Genomic DNA, 6,112 nt, shown 5'->3' on the forward strand with positions numbered 1-6,112 from the left:
AATTAGTTCATCTGCTTCTTGCTTCTTCTGTTCTTTCTTTTCTAATTTTAATTAGTGTTGATTAATCTGATTTTAATGTACATGTAATTGTTAATTAGTCATGTTTCTACACAGCTTCATCTTATTACTTTTCACAATGTTCAACTGTATCTCCTGTACCAAAGACACCCCCCTCAGCTCTCCTCCCCAAAATAATTGTCCTTGTTGACCTTATAGCTGCCTTTCATACAAACTCAGCTAATTCAGAAAATAATTTTTCTATTTTAAACAGTTTACACAATCCTTACTATTAATCATTCTATTCAGGTATTTAAGTGCCTCGACACTTCTCCAAATCATCTTTTATAATTTCCTTTTTTTTTTTTATTACTTCAGTTAGCTTTCCTTCATGTTACTGATTAGATGATTCATCATCATCATTCTGAAAGATCAAATGCATCAGTCAAACTCCACCATTTTGATGGGGAGTCACTCATAAAGATGTATTCATCTGCATATTCTCTTCCAGGAATGGATTACATTTTGTGGTAGTGGTATAGGAGTGGTTGTCTGTTAAAGACTGATGTGTTCCCTCCATACTGTGTCCAGTTTGTACTTGGATTTACTTTTCTCCAAAGCAACCTGCTGTCACTACAGCTAGCAATGTCTTCCAGACCACCATTTGTTGAATCTCATTCAAAGGTATGAAAAGCTGAGGAAACTGTTGTAGGGGACAGAGAGGAGCTGTTCTTACTTGCCAAGATAAGGGGCTACTCATATTTGTGAATAGTAGTAGTAGTAGTTGGGTCTGTCACCATGATAGAAATTAAGAAGTGTTGATAAAATACCAGTCAAATATCTGGGGCTTTGCATCTGAATCAGAATCCATTATAAGAACATCATTTGTTCTAGCTTTTTATATTGTGTTCAAATCCTACCCAGATCAACTTTTTCTTTCATCCTTTTGGGGTTGATGAAATAAAATACCAGCCAAGTATTAGGGATTTCCCCCTCAAAATACCGCTACTGTGCCTAGATTAGCAACTATTTACTCCTGAGAGTAAACAAAGTTTTTTAAAGTGCTTTTACAGTATTAAATCAGTCACTAATGAAGACAAGTGTGGGATTTCAACTTGTACCAACCAACTCACTACTGTGGCTGTAAACAAGTTTATTGCTGCTAATATAGATATATTTTTGCATAAAACAGGATCTCTATTTGACCCCAATGTAAATGTATTTTGGCCAAAAGTTGTATCTCTATTGTTACCATCATAATTTTAGCCGAAAGGAGAGCTATTTATTGCTGCAAATCTGTATTTCAACCAAAAGATGGGTCTCTTAGCACCAACATAAAGATATTTCAATCAAAAGGAGAACCTCCATTACCATCAACATGAATATATTTTGAACTCTCAACACCATTAGATCGTTTATTTAATGTGTAATTATTGATGCTAGCATGGCTGGGAAGTGTGTGTGCAGGGAACTAATTTGGAGGTGAGTAAGAGCTGGATTCTCTTACTGCCACTTGCTTTTGAGGTAAAGAAATTTTATGCTCCACAGGTTTTCTGAAACAAATTAACCAATCATAATGTCAACAGGGAATGTCACCATCAGCTCCATTTTCTTCTAATAATGGCAAGGGAATTACCAATGTACAACCATATATACAGTGTGGACCATATTTAATATTCTCTGGAATTGTCAAAACCACTTCAATTCTAAAATTGAATAAAATAATGATGAATAATAATAATAAAATGTCAAATGTTTTGGTGCATGACTTTTGACTCGCCCTGTATATTTATATGTATACATGACAGATTTAATAGTTTCTATTAACAATACGCAGTTACAAAGCATTCATTGGCTTGGAGCAATAGAAGACATTTGCCCAATAAGATGCAGCAGGTTTGAACCTGAAACCATGTGCCTACAAGGCGACCTACTTAACTACATTGCCAGTTATTTCACAATTATGTATCTCAATCAAGACAGAACATTTGTTAGCTTAAGTCCGATTTGTTGATTAATTGTGTGTGTAAATGTCATACAAATGGTGGTGGTGTTTGCAGTCTTTATAAATTCATTTCTGACCATTGTGCTGTTGTTGTTTGAAGGTCTAAGGCTGTGGTTCTCAACTGAGGTCCATATAAGATTTTGTTAAAATTTGTGTGTAATTGCTTATACTTCAAAAGATTTTAATGATTTTTGTGTATCATTCCTAATAATATTTAATTATGAAAAATATAATAGGGTTTTTAAACATCAAATGGCTAAGAGGATCCACTTGAGTAAAATATGAATCAAAGGGGTCCATAAAAAAAATGGTTGAGAATCGCTTGTTTAAGAGGAATATTATCTTAGAAACTGGAAAGGGTTGGCAACAGGAAGGATATCCAACCATAAACCATCTGCATCAATGAATTTCATCTAACCCATGCAAGAATGGAAAAGTGAATGTTAAAATGGTGATAATGAAATAAGAATTACCTAATAGAAGAGCTGTGACAACTTTAAGATGCATGCAAGTGGTATATATTCTGTATTGATTAATTTCTTGAGTCATACAATATGAAAGGTCAACATGTCTTGTTGAACAGCTTTCACCTGGCCACTGACAACTCCATTGCAGCAAAGCATGATATGATATTAAGAAACTTTATGCTACACAATACTATTAATGTTTTTGTGTATGTGTGGTAAGGCTTCAACAAGTAGAAAAGCACTTGATCAGCAAAGAGAGTCAAGATAATGTTATAAAAACCAATAATCTTGTTGAATACAGCTACCCAGGGTTTCATAGTTGAAATAATTTCATCACTTTGAACTCAGCAGACAACTGACAAACAGCTTGAAAAATGGCAAAATAAATTATTATTTTGACCTGGATAGCTGTTACGAACAAGATTTGTAGTTTTTATTATAACATCATCATCATTTAACGTCGTTTTCCATGTTGGCATGGGTTGGACGGTTTGACTGAGGTCTGGAGAGCCAGTGGCTGCACCAGGCTCCAATCTGATCTGGCAACATTTCTATAGCTGGATGCCTTTCTTAATGCCAACCACTCTGAGAGTGTAGTGGGTGCTTTTTACGTGCCACCTGCACAAGAGCCAGTCAGGCAGGCCAAGCATTGATCACGCTTGGATAGTGCTTTTTATGTGTCACTGGCACAGGAGCCAGTCAGATGGACCTGGCATTGACCATGTTTGGTTGGTACTTTTTACGTGCCACTGGCACAGGAGCCATTCATGGCACACTGGCATCGACCATGTTCAGATGATGCCAGTGGATAGTACTTTTTACGTACCACTGGAACCAGTCAGGGGGCACTGCCCACAGCTACGATTTTGGTTTTACTTGACTCAACAGGTCTTCTCAAGCATATCATATCGCCCGACACATCAAGGGCACTCTTAAATGGGCTGGACATGACTGTCATCTCACTTTAGTTGCCGGGTCTTGATCTGTCAATGCCTCTGTGAAGCCTAATGTTTGAAAGTCATGCTTCATCATCTCATCCCATGTCTTTCTGGGTCTCCCTCTTCCACAGTTAGGGAGTGGCACTTCCTCACACAGCTGTCCTCATCCATACGTAACATATGACCATACCAGCGCAGTCGTCTCTCTTGTACACCACATCTGATACTTCTTATGTCCAACTTTTCTCTCATGGCACTTACACTCTGTTGTGTATGCACACTGACATTACACATCCAGCGGATTATACTAGTTTCATTTTTTTCAAGCCTATGCATGTCCTCAGCAGTCATGGCCCATGTTTCACTGCTGTGTAGCATGGCAGTTTGCACACATGCATTAGTTGCCAGCAGAGGTAGGAGCTCCCCGAACTTTGCCCAGACAACTCTTATTCTAGCAGCTACATTCTCAGAGCAATCACCCCCACTACAGACTTGGTCACCTAGGTAGCGGAAGCTATTAACTAGTTTTTCTCCCTGGCATGTGATGGAATCTGTTTTCTATACATCTTCAGTGTTTATTGTTCATGTGCAAATGCCACACACAAAAACTATCTTCCCGGTTAACCTTCCTTTTATGTGTCCATTGTATGGAGTTTCTACCAATGTCTTTTCTACATATCAGGTAGGGCCACCTACCTAACGGGGTTTCTGATTTGTCAGCCTTCCTACTTACTAAGACTTAGGTTTTTGCTAGGTTAACCCTAAGACCCTTCGATTCTAGACCTTGCTTCTACACCCTAAACTTCGTCTCTAGTTCTGGCAGTGACTCGTCTATTAGAGCAAGGTCATCAGCATAGAAGAGCTCCCAGGGGTAACCTGTCTTGAATTCCTCTGTTATTGCCTGGAGGACTATAATGAAGAAGAGGGGCTGAAGACTGATCCTTGGTAAACCACTGCTTCTACTCGGAATTCTTCACTATACTCATTGCCAATCCTCACCTTACTGACAGCATCCCTGTAGAGGGCTTGTACAGCTCTTACCAACCACTCGTCTATCCTCAATTTCAGCATTGACCACCAGATAAGGGATTGGGGAACCCTGTCAAAGGCTTTCTCCAAGTCAGCAAAAGCGAAGTACAGAGTTTTATCTCTGGCAAGATATTTCTCCTGCAGTTTGCTTTACCAGAAATATAGCATCAGTGGTGCTTCTACCTGGCACAAAACCAAACTGCATTTCATCTAGGGTAACTCTTTCCCTAATTAGTTGGGCTATGACTCTCTGTAACTTTCATCACCTTTTTCTCATTTTGTATGAGGAATACTGAATGTCTTCATACACTACCTGCCTGATAAGAAACTCAGACACTTGCAATGGACCTGATTGACTTGGAGGGATCGCTGTCAATCATAGCCTGAATCTCACTAACAAATTCAATTCTTTTCTTATCAGAATGAGTTTTCCGAGCTGCTGTACCTTCTTAATCACTATTAGACTCATCCAACTCTTTCTGAATCCTCTGCACTGTCCTCAGGTTGACACCCAAACACTCTGCAACCTTCATGTTGGAGCTTCCGGTGCAAATGCTAAGTAGTACAGCATGTTATTTCCAAATTTCTGACACAATGAATTGTGTCATTGTGCTGTTTTTCTTACAGATGATGCCCAACTGTCCCTACTATATAGTGTAGTTGACAAAATCGAAAACAAACAATGTGCATGCCCGAAATTAAAAATATAGAATGGTGACAATTTACGCATCGCACCCAGTGTGTGTGTATAGACACACACATATCTATACATATAAATTTGACATGGGCGATTCTTTCTTGTCTTGGAATTCAAGGTCAAACGGCTGGGTGGAATTGTGTGGCACAGGAGTGGCTGTGTGGTAAGTAGCTTGCCTACCAACCACATGGTTCTGGGTTCAGTCCCACTGCGTGGCACCTTGGGCAAGTGTCTTCTACTATAGTCTCAGGCTGACCAAAGCCTTGTGAGTGAATTTGGTAGACGGAAACTGAAAGAAGCCCGTCACATATATGTATGTGTGTGTGTGTGTCTGTGTTTGTCACCCCAACTTCGCTTGACAACCGATGCTGGTGTGTTTACGTCCCCATAACTTAGAAGTTCGGCAAAAAAGACCGATAGAATAAGTACTAGGCTTACAAAGAATAAGTCCTGGGGTTGATTTGCTCGACTAAAGGTGGTGCTCCAGCATGGGCACAGTAAAATGACTGAAACAAGTAAAAGAGTAAGAGTAGATGTGTAGAATGATCCGGAGGTGATATATATATATACACGCAAACGCATACATATATCTACATATGCATACATATGAAGGGGTGATGATGTAAAGTTACTGACTTTAAAGGTATCATGAAAGGCCTGGTTGGAAGCCTAACCTTCTGAGTTCTTTTACAGGGATTAGGAAAACTGAAGAACCGCTGCAATAGTGTGTGAACTGGAGAGGGGAATACGTTGAATACAATCATAATTAACTGGCCCCGCCGCTTGTATTTTCATTTACCCAAAGCCAGGAACTTATCAGCACCCCTCATACATATATGTATATATACACACACACATATATTTTATTTTTGTTTCTTCATTCTAGTCTGTTTTCCTGTGTTTGCCTTTCTCAATGCTACTAAGGTTAATGTTAGGGTTTCTTCAGCGTAGAAGAAATTATACTTCATGTAAAGGGGTG

This window comes from Octopus bimaculoides, chromosome 13, assembly GCF_046866305.1.
Source record: "Octopus bimaculoides isolate indiv1 chromosome 13, ASM4686630v1, whole genome shotgun sequence".
Taxonomy (NCBI): domain Eukaryota; kingdom Metazoa; phylum Mollusca; class Cephalopoda; order Octopoda; family Octopodidae; genus Octopus; species Octopus bimaculoides.